The sequence below is a fragment of the Colias eurytheme genome, chromosome 8 (assembly GCF_061535395.1).
Source record: "Colias eurytheme isolate Ceu_HAF_F1 chromosome 8, ilColEury1 Martin Lab GWU primary, whole genome shotgun sequence".
Taxonomy (NCBI): domain Eukaryota; kingdom Metazoa; phylum Arthropoda; class Insecta; order Lepidoptera; family Pieridae; genus Colias; species Colias eurytheme.
The window spans coordinates 9,946,437-9,963,734 of record NC_142987.1 but is presented as its reverse complement, the minus strand read 5'-3'; the positions used below and the strand labels follow the sequence as shown (position 1 = coordinate 9,963,734).

At 32.4% G+C, this 17,298-nt stretch overlaps 1 protein-coding gene and 1 pseudogene across 1 annotated transcript in view; both read right to left on the bottom strand.

Annotated features, from left to right (window-relative positions):
- Positions 1 to 17,298, bottom strand: part of wge (BAH domain and coiled-coil containing protein winged eye) — a 90,078-nt gene that overhangs the window by 53,239 nt on the left and 19,541 nt on the right. The window lies entirely within an intron of this gene.
- Positions 12,224 to 12,400, bottom strand: LOC149906741 (U2 spliceosomal RNA; annotated as a pseudogene).

Sequence of the window (17,298 nt, the reverse complement as noted above, 5' to 3'; positions counted from 1 at the left end):
ATGCGACAAAAAATGGATGAAAAAAAATTCTCATCATAGCTACAGTGAATAGGGATAGGCATGTCGCGATTGAGTTATCGATGTTTTTATTTACTTTTAACCGACATTGCCAAAGCGAGTAGTGTTTATTAATGTATGTGTATCGCTTGGATGGACTTTAGCCGGATGTGTCGTTAGATTTGCATTAATTGTGAGAGCGACACTGGGTAAATTTAAATTAATTATGGCTGGTGTTTTGCGCTGTTTTTTCCCGGTTGACTTTTTTTGTTCAAACGATAATTACTTGTTTAAAGTTATGTTAAACTAGATTCTAGGAAATAATGTAGAAAAAACATATAACTATTAATCGATTTCGATTTGATACTTCCCTAGATGTAGAATCGAAAAGGCTAGTAAGGTATGAATAAAACATTACATTCTATAAACTAAATAAAATGAAAAGCAATAAAAATATTTTGAACCGTTGATGCTATTAAAGCTTTTGCAATGGATTCACATAGACCACACTCAATACCAAATACAGATGTATACCTACCACTACCACTTGAATACCTACACCATATTATTTTATTAAGCCAATAATTAATACGTCAACAAAGTCTAAATCAATAATCGACATAATGATACGAATTAAATTAATCACTATTCATGGACTAAATTCCAAAATTGTTTAACAACAAATTATACAGTGAAACCAAACAAAAACGGAGTACCTATGATAATGGCTATAATTATTTAGAACATTTCCATCGCTTACTATACCAATTAGGTACACTCCGGCATAGCCGAGCGAGCACGGCGTGTCGGCCGACTCATTGGTGCATTCGTGCTATTAACTGCGATCTCGCAAGATAATTGCTTTTGTAATTTACATAACAATCACTTACTGCTGTTTTGAAATACGACGCTGCATCCACGAAAAGGACATCTTAATGATCGTCGTTGAATATTCAGAGTTTTCCAAATATGCAACTGCAACAGTGATGTTGTTAATTCAACAAGCTTTGATGCTTTGCTGCTTTCCTGGTTGTGTTTGAAGCAGCGAGGCGTTGCAACGTGTAATTACGTTTACGCATTTATCACAACAATTACGGCCACGGCTTAATAATCTCATAATAATTTAATGTGAAATTATTTTATATTGTTTAATTATATCAGTGAGTGGAATGGCTGTAATCAATTAGTTCTTTTTAACATTTGCGAAAATTTCTCACGTAAAGTTTAATAAATAAATACATGAGAGGTAATTATACGCTAGAGCTTTTTTTAAATATAATATTAGAACGGCGCAGAAATAAAAAAAAATTACACAATTTACGTTCTCGTTATTGCAATCATTGTTAAATTTCGGTATTTTTTAGCTATCACGTACTAATTAAAATAAACAAAAACGAATCTAATACAAATCAAATATTTTGAATAACATGAACGGCGCTTTCAAAAACGTTACAAAGTAAATGTATGAAATGCTACATGAAATTAATTGTGGTAAAAACAATCGAGTTGCGCAGTCACTAGCCACCAGTCGACATTCCGACCTTATCGTGATCATATCGGCGCGCATCACTAACCGTGTTTATGCCTTATAATGTTGAAAACAATGTCTTTTTGTGTAGGAACTACGGTAGCAAATATCAAAGAAAATTCTTTCGTTAATTAGAAATGGAGTAGAGTCATATTAATCATTAACTTTACGATCGAGCCTAGACAATAGGTACATTTTTCTTAATAGCAAATCGAATGCCATGCCATAAACTAAAAAAACACAAGCAAAGTTCTACCTGAATGGATTTATTGAATTAATACACTTATCGATAGTCCCACGCACAACACTATCTTGTTTTCACAGCAAGGGCGCTACCTGGCTAGGTAGGCGTTTCCGAGAACTCCGTCACTTGATATTGATAACGCGATAAGCCACAGAATAAATACGCTCCGCTTTATGATTGTTGATGTACTGGTTTTGAGAACAAATTGTTTTTAAGCTTCGCGTGTTCTATGGCAATTCCTGAATTAGACACCATTTCGTGTTTATGTTGTCCTGGTTATTGTCTTCTGCTAGCAGGAGGTGGATTGTTTTCCACTTTGCTAAGTGAAGTGACACATCCGTGACTCATTTATTGATTTTATAGGTTGCACTTGTTTTGCAAATTAACAAGATCGTAAGAATATTGTGTATGAAAATTAAACTACCTATACTTTTTATAAATTAATGTTATTTCGATATATTATGTAGTACGATTTTATGCAGTTCAAACTGGAGAGAGTTATAAGAGGGTCAATTTCTAGATTTAAATAAAGTTCATCATCATCTCTGAAGTCTGAAGTCAGAAACATTTTACAGAAAATTATCTTACTATGTAATGACATTATAAGTACATATATATATTTTAAGTTATATTCGTATAACGGTTGTTGATAAAACTTTATCCATAGTTCCTATTCGAAATTTCTCACCCTACTTCAATCTAGTATAACCTACGTCGTATAAACCAGATTTTTTAGCGCATACCGAAATAATCGAATAACCGTATGATTGCAATAAATGCGAGGCCACTCAGGGAAGGGAAAGGGAGCTAATGAGATTATCCTGCACCTGCGAGGAAGTGCACGGTTACGTCCAACTAATGGTCCTCTGTAAGTAATTCGATTTAAAAACGTAAATTATCAAAGCGAATATGGACTCCTAGTACTTTGTTTGATGTTACGTAAACATCTGCAGGAATAAAACTCTTGTTACGTATAAAAAAGCTATTGACTCACTTACTTGCACGTATATCCTTAATCCTTATATAGGGCTAAACAGAGATATTTAAAAAAAATTCTGTATTTCTACAACGTATTTTCAATTTAAAACTTGTTTCATGCTATCGATTCTTAACTGCATCGAATAGACTTATCGGAATCACGGATATAAAATATACTGAACAGCTCACAGTATGGTTAAATTAAAATAATGAAAGTAGTGAATAAACAGCATTTTAAATACATTTTAAATCCGAAAGAATTAGAACATTGCAGAAGGCTCTTATATTCAACTTGAATTATTATCACTTAAAATTGGAATATGTATCTTACATTGTATAAGGCTAAAAAATAGGCTATTTCTTACATTAAGTAAAGACGTGTGCTCAAGTCTGTTAACTGCAATAATTGTTATTCTATACTAGGATAACAGCTGTGATTCAGAGTTGTGTCATTCTGAGTCAGCGCTGATATCGGTTCCTGGAACATTATGTCACAGGGCAAGTGCAGTGATAGTGTAAGATTTTGTTTATTCAAGTACATTGTAACAAAGTACAAGTGGTGTAAAGTCCGTTTAGATATTTTGCATGCTCGAATAATCTATATATGTAGTTTGCTTGTTTGAACGCGCTAGGCTCAGGAACTAGTTGATTTCAAAAATTATATAACGCTGGATTAGTACTATTATAATAAGCACGCGCAAAGCCGGGGCAGACCACTAGTAATATTATCAAGAAAATTGTTTCTTTGGTTGAACGCGCTCATCTCTAACTTAGACTTTTGGATTGAAAGAGTATTACAGTACTAGATTTCCGCCCGCGGCTTCGCCCACGTTTTCAACGAAAAACCCGCATAGTTCCCGTTCCCGTGAGATTTCCGAGATAAAACCTATCCTATGTGTTAATCCAAGTTACCCTCTATATGTGTGCTAAATTTCATTGTAATCGGTTCAGTAGTATTTGCGTGAAAGAGTAACAAACACACACACACATCCTCACAAACTTTCGCATTTATAATATTACTAGCAGTCCGCCCCGGCTTCGCCCGTGGTACATGTTTACGTTTTCTCTACGTAAGAACCATCCTCGTACTTCATGGAATATAATAAAAAAAGAATTATCGAAATCGGTTCAGCCGTTCTCGAGTTATGCGCTTACCAACACATTTTGCGATTCATTTTTATATATAAGAAGATTAGGATTGTATTGGATAGTCCATTTATCGAGGAAAGCTATACAACATCACGCTACGACTAATAGGAAACCATGTGTTGAAAGCAGACGAAAATGCTTGTTTACTTATACCTTGCTCGTAAAGCAAGACTTACGTATAGATCTGTAAATAGATTTACCTGAAACAAAAATATATTTATTAAATTATTATCATAAACAACGGGACTACAAAAATCGATTCTAATAATATCATCCCTTAACAAATTGTAATGTTAATTAACAAGGAATATTAACATTCATTATAGTATTAGTCTAAAACTATTCCATAAATTTTAAAAATTCTTTCTCCTATTATGAAAGCGAACAATTACAGTCCGTACCTATTTGTTAATAAAATTTACCTCAAATGTTCAGCATATTTTTAACTTGATTTTATTAGCTTCATTGTTCGTATGTTTGTATCACTCGAACCACTTCATACAAAGATATTTCAATTCAAACTTTGTACACTTATCAGGGATCGGTGATAATACAATAATTTCAGGCAGTATATACCTAATTATTTAGTAATCTTTAACTATATACTCTTAAGGACAATTCTTCTATTTTTTGTATCTAATTTAAATATACGTTTTTGCTTTATTTCCTCTGTGATATCGTAAAAGGAAAACACGTGTGGCGATTTCAATTACACGCAAATCGCAATACCACTATCTTGTATCTTGAGATTCTACCGGTTTCTATTTAAAGGATAGGTATAATATAGCTCTTTTTGAATAAAATGTTTTAATTTCCATGTAGCTATGACAGTATTGAAATGAAGTACTTTCCTTGCATTGAATTATAAGAGGTATCAGTCCTCATGTATGTACACATCAGCCGAAATATACTCAATATTTTTTGTTTTTTTTTTTACTTAAACGTTCATGCAAAGTCATAGATGCCAACCTTTATGACTAACCATGTCTAATTGTCACAGATAGATTTAAAATACTAAGTAATAACCAATGATGTAGATTCATAATATCTCCTAAGTTTGTTTGTCTGTTTCAAGCTCGAAAGCTGCTAAACAAATTTATCACTACATAGTATAAAACAAAGTCGATTTCTCTGTCCCTATGTCCCTATGTATGCTTAAATCTTTAAAACTACGCAACGGATTTTGGTGCTGCTTTTTTAATAGATAGAGTGATTCAAGAGGAAGGTTTTAGTATATAATTTATTAGGTTTTAGACAAAGCGGGCGAAGCCGCGGGCGGTAAGCTAGTTGTACATAAACATGATCAACGATGAAAGATATAAGCTAACAAAACTTGAAAGGGCAACAGTAAAATTGTTAACGACATAAAGCTATTTCGCGATAAACGTGCGCAAGTAAAGCCTGGGGAGCTAGCTAGTTCAAATTGAACAAATGGTGTAATGGAATACACTCTTTATTTCACTGCTCTGTCTTCAAATGTCGTAATCGTTCCTATTTCTGTGAAATGGGCCAAGGTATGGAATATCGCGATTTAATTTTCATCATTATTTTCTATGAAGATCATATTTTATGAGAAATACTTGAAAATATTTTTTAGTAGTCAGAAGAGGCAAAGATGCATGCATGTTTTAATTTGGATACCTACATATACCTATGTAGGTATATATGTAATATAAAAAACGATCACTATAATGTTTCACATATTCTAATAGTTGCACAGTTATTTCTTTCTATACAAAAACAAAAATATTAATGACTTTAGAGACTTTGCCTACTTATAATAAATCGGCAGGAACCTACCTACCTACTTTACTTACTTCAAAATAGAAATTTTATCTGATGTCCAAACTTTTTCTTCAAACTTTTCAAACTTTTATAAATAAAGTTACCACAGAATTTTACAATCGTAACAAAAACAAATGAAGGTTGCTATGACAACGCTGCCGAATATAACGAAATTTCAAATTGATGTTTCATTTTTACAACTCAACATTAAATACAGATCAATAAACGTCAGAGTTTAAATTAAATACTATAAAAAATCGCATAAAATTTACATATTCGTAATTTAGAAGCTATAAATCATTTGCGTCGAGATATTTTATTTAAAGCTTAAATATAATATTGCAAAGATAATATAAACCATGCACGCTGTACAGGCTACCTATCTAAAAAAACTGCTGCCTAAAATATAATATGATAATGGTTTTGTGCTATAAATAAACTTTAAAAATAAAATACATTTATTTATTGTCACTAAAAATATTGTTACACGATATCACGTTGTTTTTTATTGTCCCATTCAAACAGACCGATTCATTAATTTACATTTCATTGGTTTTCTTCTGGAAATTCTTTGTTAACCTTATTTCACGAAGACGGTAACCGCACTTTTACATCAATTTTAATACCGTCTTCGGATCTACAAAACACAAAATTATCCAAGAAACTCTTTTTCAATGTTCGAAATACAGTCTAGGTAGATATTCAGTTTCAATATTGATGTTTGCTCCCATTGAGTTTTTTTTTTCTATTATATAACAAAATAATAAGTCATGACTACAATAATACAGTTTTCTTATATTAATTTTGATAAATTATCCACAATACTAAATATAAATTCCCGCTATAACCTGCCCCTTGCCCCACACAGGCCAGACTTTGGGAGCCATTACTCATCGGTCAAACGCGCCCCAGGGAAGCGAGACAGCGTCTCGAACGTTCGAGTTTTTGTCGATCGTTTCTCGATCCAATATCACTTGAATTGTCGAAGGGTGAGAAGTGCTTCTGTTTTATTAGGAGAATACATAGATTGTATAAATAATATTGATACTATTATTGCTTAATAAATTTAATGAGAGACATTAGTTTAAGCTCTAACTGCGATCGTATGTTTTTCTTTCACTTTGAAGTACCTTAATCCAAATAAATGATAAGTTGTGCATTATCGTTTTACAATTCTCACAGTCAATTAGTTTATAGGTACTACCGTTACAAATTTCAAACCTCACTTTTACGATTTGAAAAGCAGCTCTCAAGTCTCACTGCTTTTCAAATCGGACCCGTAGATCCTGAGATTACCGTGTTCAACCAAACTCTTCAGCTGTATAATATTAGTATAGATCTGTAGATATACAGAAATGTATTAGCCGTCTAATATAAGTACAAAAAATCATAGTCTGCACAACTACGCGATCGTACTACGCAATAACCTTTTCATATTGCTCATACTAGCTTTCCGCCCGCGGCTTCGCCTGCTTTGTCTAAAACATAATAAATCATATACTAAAACCTTCCTCTTGAATCACTCTATCTATTAAAAAAAACCGCATCAAAATCCGTTGCGTAGTTTTAAAGATTTAAGCATACATAGGGACAGAGAAAGCGACTTTGTTTAATGGCTGGTTCACACTTTGATTAGTGCGAGTGCAGGTGATGAGTAGTACTACGTGTGGACAGCGACTGTTTAGTGCGAGTGTTTAGAAGGCTGTGTAGTAAAGTGAATAGAAGCGTGTTCTATTTTTTTGCGAGTGGACTGCGAGTAGCCACGTCCCGCGCGCCCTCCCTTCCCCCTCACTCGCAGTGTGCCTGCCTAAACACGTCTGGACAGGAGTGTTTAGTGTTTAGCGTAGTGTGTAGCGTCGCGAATTTCACCATTGACCTGCACTCCCACTAATCACCTGCACTCGCAGTTGAATTGGACACTACTCGCACTACACACCTGCACTCGCACTAATCACCTGCACTCACACTAATCAAAGTGTGAACCAGCCATTATACTATGTAGTGACTTATAACAAAATGTATTTCGTAACGTATCAAAGGCTTGGCGGTTTTTTAATCCCAAGCGAAGGAAGTAAATAAATTATAAACGGGATTGGTTAATGTCAAGATCGAATTAAACCATACATAGCGACCTTTTTCAACTGCAAATGTAATGAATTAAACATTAGTACGCAATGATCCTTGACTTTTGCCGTTTCGGTTTGTACAAATATAACTGCGAACAATTAAATATAGATACCTACTTCAAAGGCGGAGAGTTTTTGTACGAGGAGAGTGCTGTCTCTGTCTATGTTGACCGGGATAAGGACAGAAAGATTGGGATAAAAAAGGCTACATATTTGTTTTCTTTAGCTATTTTTTAATGTGAGATCTTCAAGGCAATCAATGCAGATTAAATTATTGATTACGAGTATACAATTTTGATACCTATCTCATATCTACCAATTACCAACTGTCTCATACAGGAAGGTAAAAGCGAGAATATTATACAAGGTGAAAGGTAAGACATTTGAAAAATTTAGACAGGAGCTTCTACTCATGAAACTGAACAACTTTTGTTCTACAACTTTGCTGAATTCGTAGAAAAAAATTTGGACTTTGTATGGAAATCTGTCAGCTGATTAGCGAAGTTTCCTTACAATTACAAAGTCCAATTTTTTTTTTACGAATTCAGCAAAGTTGTTCAGTTTCATGAGTAGAAGCTCCTGTCTAAATTTTTCAAACGTCTTACCTTTCATCTTGTATGTATAGGTTACAAAACTATATAAAGTATGTATTGAAAATCTAATAAGTAGGATTTAATTTTGTAATATTGCTATGTGTCACCTGAAAGCTGAGCTGAAATGTTCGTAAAAGAGTAGACTAGCTTTATTGAATTCTTGTGAAAGATTTCATATCGTTTAGCGCGAAAATATATGAATAGGTACGCGTCTATTGAAGAGGATTCTTATACATTGTATAGCTTTGTACTTTAATGTATTTTTTAAAGATTTATATTTTTTTTTAATTAGATTTAAATAGTATTTTCTGTTCCTTTTGGTTTAAGCGTGATGATATGCCTATCCACGATAAATGGACTATCTAACACTGAAATCGTTTTTCAATCGGAAAAGTGGTTCCTGAGTTTATTAGCTTTATAATATTAGTATATATTCAAATGCATCGACATAAAATAAGTCCTAAAAGTAAACACAAAGATATCTTAATAATAATTTAAGTACCTACCGTGTAGTATTAATATATTCAGTAACAAATACAATAAGATCCTGGTTGGATGCTAATAAGCGCGTGCGCAGGGCCGATTTATGGATCTATCCTTCAGATTTATTAGCGATTAGACATTATTTACTGATTCTGTTTGTTTTTAATAGCGGTAATTTTCACGATAATTATTTGGTGATGAAAGTGTTTTAAAGGTTATTTGATGGTACCTATATTTAGTTCAGTGGTTTCTTGTTAAGTTGGTAAAAATGAGGTTCATAAGTGGAGAAATACCTACAGATGTATTTACAAGTAGATACTTGTGCTAATATTATGAAGTTTATTTGGTTCGGTTGATTACAATGAATTCAGTATTATTTTGTTTGAAAGTCCATTTATCGAACGGATTGGTAGCAGCTAATACGAGGAAAGTTCTCGACTTCATGAAATAAAGGTCTTCTTATATGGAAAATACATACAAAAAACTGCATGAATATAAAATACAAATATTCGTTCGCTACTCCATCACACAAAAAATACTGTACGGATTCGGCTGAAATTTGGTATGCTGATAGATTATGACCTGCATTAATACATAGGCTACATTTCCGGACAAGCAAACAAACAAAAAATCGATAAATATCCTTTCATCTCAGCTATCGAAATGTCACTGGCGAAGGTCACAGGTATAGCTCCCGGGTTCACCGCGCATGCGCCGTGCTGACCACAGTACATCGATACAGTTCACCCCAAAAACGTGGACAGGCGATTATCGCCCTTAACGCCTAACACATAAGACGTTGTTTCTAAGTGCTGTATTTCACGACCGCAACGCAAACTTTGTCCAACCCTCGCTTGCGGTATGCAAAATTAAGATAACGCATTGGTATTGCGATCATGTTTGAGAGGAACGTTTAATTTGTGATTTTCGACTCTATTCGTACGTGATACGATATAATTTAGCATGGCAAACTTATATAATACCAATACGTGTTTGTTACGTGTAATTTTGATAGCATCAGCTCATTAAGGAGTACATAATATTATCATATAGATAAGTAGGCACTATAAAACTACATAAAAACTTCCGAATAGATTCGCAAATATGGAAATAGGTGTTTTTATTCGACTTAATAAATAAATACATTTTTTTCTGTTGATATTTTGTAGGTACATCTTCATTTTATCATATGTGAATTATCATACAGTTTCATATCCTACCTACTTCTATTATTATAATTTTATACTAGCTTACTGCCCGCAGCTTCGCCCGCTTTGTCTAAAACCTAATAAATTATATACTAAAACCTTCCTCTTGAATCACTTTATCTATTAAAAAAACCGCATCAAAATCCATTGCGTAGTTTTAAAGATTTAAGCATACAAAGGGACATAGGGACAGAGAAAGCGACTTTGTATTATACTATGTAGTGATAGTGAAATGATTACTCCTTAATGTATAGACAACTATAGGTACATACTTTGTATGTTACAGCTTTTCGTTTAAGGGTCATTGGGCTCGAATCAACCTTTCCTTCCTGGCTATTCAATATATGTGATAGTGATTACGATTAGTAGGTAGGTACTACCTACTCGTTTTACTATTAGACGTACTACACAACTAATAATTAATATTTAATAGTCAATACTAAAATAGATTTTACAAACATATTCCAGAAAAGCCGTTATTCCGAACCATAAATTTTTCATAAGTAAATAATAAGTTACCAAGTCAGCTACTTAGTTAAGCGAGCCATAACAAGTAAATATTATTGTCTGAAGTGTAACAATAGTTTTGCTTATAATATCCCAGTCAAAACAGGATACGAGAAAAATAAATAACGTACTCTATTATACAAAAGACTGTTAACTTTTACTTGTAAAAATAAGAATATATACATATTTCATATTTCAATATCTAGTAAGGAAAACGTCTAATAGTTTAAAATCTGTTCTCTTGATACTATGTCCCTATATTATAGTAAAATGAAAAATCTATCTAATGCAAAACATCCAAAAATACCTTTTTTTTCGAAATTATTATAAATATACATATAGATATCTGTTAATAATCGCTTTCTAATAACTTATATTCTTTATTGTTATAGAAATAATTTAGTACCTAGCTAAAATATAAAAGTTAGGTTATATCATGGACGAATATATATTCTGTGCGTTACTTTTGTAAGATGAAGCTCGACTGTATCAAACATATCAAATGTAGATATGTATTATGTTACTTTTCCACGTGTATAATATAGTAGAAGGCTATATGTGTTGATAAAAAATATAAATACATAGTTTTTAAATAGTGATACATGATAATCAATCTATTAGGGGGTTAAATAAGGAACAGTGTGGATTGAAAAACGGTTATTCCTAAATGTGGCAAGATATATTTTGAAACCACGAAAGAATTGCGGAGTTCTGCACTATTACAATATTGGGGCTTTCAGAATAAGAAATAATATGTTTGGTAAAAAGCTATAACGCAACTCTAGATACGTTGAACATATAACTATTTAATAGAAAACCAAAAATACTTAAAAATCAAGTGTAAAGTTTATGGTGACTATGATAACTATATGGTTACCTATAACTAACCTAACATCAGACAGACCTGACTTGCTCTTTCGAAAAATAAAAGTACAAGCGAAGCCACTGAAGGAAGTTATATTATAAAATTTTAACAGAAAGCTCAGAAGAAGTTAGTCGGTCGTCGTATCGAAGTTTAAAAGCAGAAACTTTGAAAAGTAAACACTATCAGTATTAATACAGTCTTCATTGCGACTATAAAATACTCTGTAAAGGACTTGTACGTTATTTAATAATTATTTCATAAACATGTCTTAAACTCTTCGTAAGGTTTATTAGTGTGTAGTGGTGTCTATTTTTTGAATAATTAGCTTTTTTTATCCGATTGCACAAAAAGAGAGGTAATGTTAATAGATTGTATGTTTGTAAACGTATATACAGGGTGTTTTGCACATGGACCGACATGATTTTTTGGGGGGTGGGGGGGGTCATGTGCTATTCTCCCCCGTGAGACCCAATACCCTAAGTCTCACGGTAGTCTAGATATGTTTTTTTTTTAATTTTTTTGAAATCTACGCGAAATATTGCCTTTAAATCGTCCTAACTTTTTTGTTTGTGGTTATAATACAACAAAACAAGGTATGCTTGTATTCTAAAATGTTTTCTTATTCTAAATAAATCATTACATGTTACAATTGATATCTACAAAAAAACTTCTGAGCTTTCAAAGTGGTAAATCGGTGTAAATGTTATGAAAATTGACAACTTATCAATTCATTTAAAAAAAAACTAAAGTTCATTTTGAATTTAGCTTTTTTTTAAAAAGTTCTTTACTTATTACCCTTTCTAACGATATGCTACATGACAGAAATAATACATCAGGGGTCGACCTAAGAGATATTTTGTTGCTAGGGTCAAGATAATATTAAGCTGAAAAGAACAGATACTACACTTTGATCTTAGCCAAAAGGCCGAGAAGCGATCAAATTTTAGCCATGAAGGCATAGCAAATCTGCTATGCCTTCATGGCTAAAATTTGCTATTTAATAAAAACAACTTAACATAAAAAAACGTATTTTCATTATCTTGACCCTAGCAACAAAATATCTCTTAGGTCGACCCCTGATGTATTATTTCTGTCATGTAGCATATCGTTAGAAGGGGTAATAAGTAAAGAACTTTAAAAAAAAAAGCTAAATTCAAAATGAACTTTAGTTTTTTTTTTAATGAATTGATAAGTTGTCACTTTTCATAACATTTACACCGATTTACCACTTTGAAAGCTCAGAAGTTTTTTTGTGGATATCAATTGTAACATGTAATGATTTATTTAGAATAAGAAAACATTGTAGAATACAAGCATACTTTGTTTTATGGTATTATAACCACAAACAAAAAAGTTAGGACGATTTAAAGGCAAGATTTCGCGTAGATTTCAAAAAAATTAAAAAAAAACATATCTAGACTACCGTGAGACTTAGGGTATTGGGTCTCACGGGGGAGAATAGCACATGACCCCCCCCACCCCCCAAAAAATCTTGTCGGTCCATGTGCAAAACACCCTGTATAAACTCGCATGATTTCTTTCGCGTGATCTGTAGACCATACGGCTTGATGAATTTAAACTTAACCTTAGATTTTTTCAAAAATAGGAAATTTTGGCGTCAAAATTGATCGACTAATAATTAATTATTGACGCCAAAATTTCGTCTTTATTTTGAATTCTTGACTGACTAGTCAAGGAATAAAATAAAGCGTATTTAAAACATTGAGTTACTATCTACTATGTATTAGAGAGGCCATCTCTACTACACTATTTGTAACACAAGTTAGAGCCAAGCGTCTCACTTGATACAATTATTATGCATTAACTAATCCATGTATCCTATTTGATGACTCGTGAATTACTTAATAATCAATAAACTGATATCTTCATACATCTTCAGAATATATTATACACATACCTAGTAACGGTTTGTTAATATAATTACGTTACGCGATTTCTTACCTTAACATTAATAACTATAAGAGTGAATATTCTATGATAAGATTGAGCTAACCTTTGCCTCTGTTATTACCATCATCATCATGCAATAAGTCAACATAAGTCACGCCTGTGACTGCGCTTGTGATTATAGTCATAAAGTTTGTATAGTTGGATCATAAATCTAATAATTGACAAAGTTCTCATAAAGAATTCAATGAATTCACCGCTTATTATTTTAGTATTAAACACATATTAAGTAACAAAATATAATACGATGAACTGATTTTATAAAACGTAATTTGATCATTCATAAGCAGCAAAGACATGGGATATTCGTTTTTATAGAAACATTTATTAAAATTTTATTCATTGAAAATTAACACGATCACAAAGTTATTAATTAATTTTGACCTTTTTATTTTGGCTGGCGAATTCTGAATTTATTCAGAGATATTTTTAAGCAATCTTACTCGATTATGTGGCAATGTTCAATCCCAAATAGTTATATGACAGACTAGCCAATTCGCTACCAGAGACACCTTTTCTTTGCTATAAACCTCACGGATCCCGAGACCTTTCCAACGAATGCAAAACCGTGGAAATCGGAGTTATAACGTCAGGAAGGAAAACCCGACTTATTTTTATATAGTAGATATTATATAAATTACTCTAGAAACTTCTATAAGAATTCCACCAAGAATGGACACCAAATACTACACATTCAAATCAGAGACCAATCCGATACATTCAAAAAGACCCCACTAACATTGACTCTTTTAATGGCCCTCAAAAATCTAAATGAGTTGCGCAATAAAAAGTGAATTAAAGGGCTTTGTTACAAAATGTACCATTGTTTTGTAGTTCAACATTGTTGCGAGCTGTCACAAACATATTATGTTACATAGTAACTGGAGTTATACGCTTCAAGGCGTTTTGAGGGTCTTTTCCAGTATAAAAAGCGTGTAAAAACTAAAAAACACGCTTTTTGCAAATTGAAAAATGGAATAATTTTATCAAATTAGTGTATTGTCATCGGTCCTCAATAAATCTACAAAGTTTGAACGAAATCTGGCCGTTTAAAGTGGGTCAAAATCGCGCCCAAGGAAGTCGGTTACAAATATACTGCAGGTGAAGCTAATAAAAAGCGTGTAATAAATAGCTAATATAACAAATTCTATATAATAGATCAAACTCCTTACAGACGCGACGTTACGTTGTAAATAAAGTATCCAAACATAAAAGTAAAGTCTACAAAATGTTAACGGACTTTGGAAGGTCGGCAAACTTCGTTTCGTATTTATAATTTTATAACTTTCTTCGATTGTAATAGCCTTATACATAACATTGTTATGTTACAAATAAGTTTTATTATGATAACAACACTTATTAATTGCTATCGGTAGATAAATTTATATACCCATGGCCCATGGACCTCATTGTTTCGATTTCGATGTGAAATTCGGATCGAAAATAAACAAATTTTGTTTCAAAAATTGTATTTTTTTTTTTAATTTTACGCACCAGTATAGGTACCTACCGCTTCATAATTCATAAATATATTATGTAGCGGATATTTCCTGTATAAAGTTACAGAATTTTAGTTATTTTAGAAACAAAGAGATACGAAACACAAACTCTTAGCGCAGGAGTCCATTATTCATCGCGCGACGTAAATCGATTACCTACCGTGAATATAAAGCCTAGAATTGGCAATTTCTCACATTATTTATATTTTGTCTTTTATTTTGAAATGCTAATAAAATAATTCGAACATAAATAAACAAAACGAACACAAAAGCTTTGAAGTTATTACAGATGTTGAAATTATCCTAAAGATGAACGAGATATTATGTTTTCATTTACCTACTTCATTATTTATCGCTTATTTATAAGAAACATTTATTAACTATGACTCAACGTAAGGAAAACTGTTTACTTAAACTTCCAAGAACTTGCCTTTCTTAAACTTAAGGAAAATCCTTACTTATTTTTCCGAACGACTTATGAAACTTAACCCAAAAGGTATGTGTGGGCTTAAATCTATATTTTGGTAGGTAACTATATCTCCTTAAAATTTATATTTATCCCAGTAAATTATAATTTCTTAAAAATAAGGATATAATTACTAATTTCTTCCTTTTCATCATTCAAAAGCGCATCTAAAAGAAGGCAAGTTGAATTTAAAATAAATATGTTTTCGCATCGCTTCGAAAAATAATCCTAAAAAAGTATCGTTCATAACTCTCCATTACATAATAATTACATGACCACTTCCGTTCACATATAAGATAAACATACATACATATAGATCGGAACAATTACTGGTATATGGCTGATGACGTCACCGCGGGGCGTTGGCGCGAAACACTGTGACCTCTGGGCTATCGTATATCTCAACCTTAAGCCAAGGAGTATGGGACAGATGTTACAAATTTAATTGCGTATAAATAGTAAATACACTTTAGTGCATATAAATTATAAATGAACGTGCCTGCACATGAAAATATATATCTAGTACCTATATAAATTGAGCGAGGATCATAGATGTGGCAAGAAACGACACTCAACGAGGAACAAATTGACGGAACAAATCGAACAAATTGAAAGTTTATGAAGCTATGCAAATATATTTGTAATATTCATAAAAAGTTCAGAAGACTCTTACGTATGTACATAAAATTTAAATAAGGCTAGTTTATCAAAGTACCTAATGATTAAGCTCTCGTAAATTTAACGCACGATCAAATTTCATGAGTCAGAAAAGCGTTGTATAACTCATTTCACACGCGATTTGATATGACTTGAATTTTCATTAGTTTAAAATAAATCTTTGCTAAGTACGAAACATACACATCGTACATCGAGAACACGATTTTATGTTTCTAGTAAACGTATACCGCATCTGCGTATTGCGTACTGCGTACCTACTCTCTGCCCAATCTGCATACAATAGGTGGTTGACGAGGTAAAGCGCGCCTTCCACGCTCGGCTGGACAGATAGTGATGAAGTTTACGTCGCTGGCAGGTCAACGGACTTTTGTGCAATGAATCGTAATCACTTGCGATATTGTTATGTAACGTGCGGCGCCTTTGGTCGTGCTTTTGTAAATGTTTTCTCATGGTTCTTCAACCCGGCTTCGCTTATGTTAATTGGGAATAAATAGAAAAGCTTATGTCACGTAGGAATAAATATCGTCATTTTACAAAATGGAAAAATAAAAACTTCGTGCTTTTTTCGTATTAAAAGGTGTGTATTTGCAATTACATTTTTGGAGAAATCGCGTCAGGTTGTAATTTTGTACTGAAAATCAATGTAGTATCTAATACCTATTTACTAGGAAAATTATATAGAGTTGTATCGTCTGCCAAGTTTAGTAATAAATGTTAATATGTTGCTTTATTCAATTAACTAGATTGCTTCTGTGACGTTATTCCTACTATTTTGCTAGAGCCATCTAGAGCTACGCTATCCTCATACGATATTTTTATACCGAAAAATGTAATGTATTTAAATATAAACTAGAATCCCTTGGTGGTTAAACGACCTTTATATTCTAACGACTCTACCAATGGTAGGTACTCATATTATAGGAATCGCGACGAAACCTACAATCGACAGATACGTGGAAGGAAATCTGTAAAACTTTTAAGAAAATTAAACTCTACAAATCTAATTAATTATTTTAATTAAAGTATTGTAAACTATTTATTATCTAGATCCCATTTGAACGGGCAATGCAAGATGTTATTTTGTGTTTATCTTTCAAAATTGACATAGCCAAAGTACCTAGCTTGCTAGAGCTTAGAATTGAGTGTTACCAAATGATAAGATTCTTTCAGGATACTTAAATTAGTAAGTAAGGAATTAGAAGTACCAAATGATAATTCAAATTT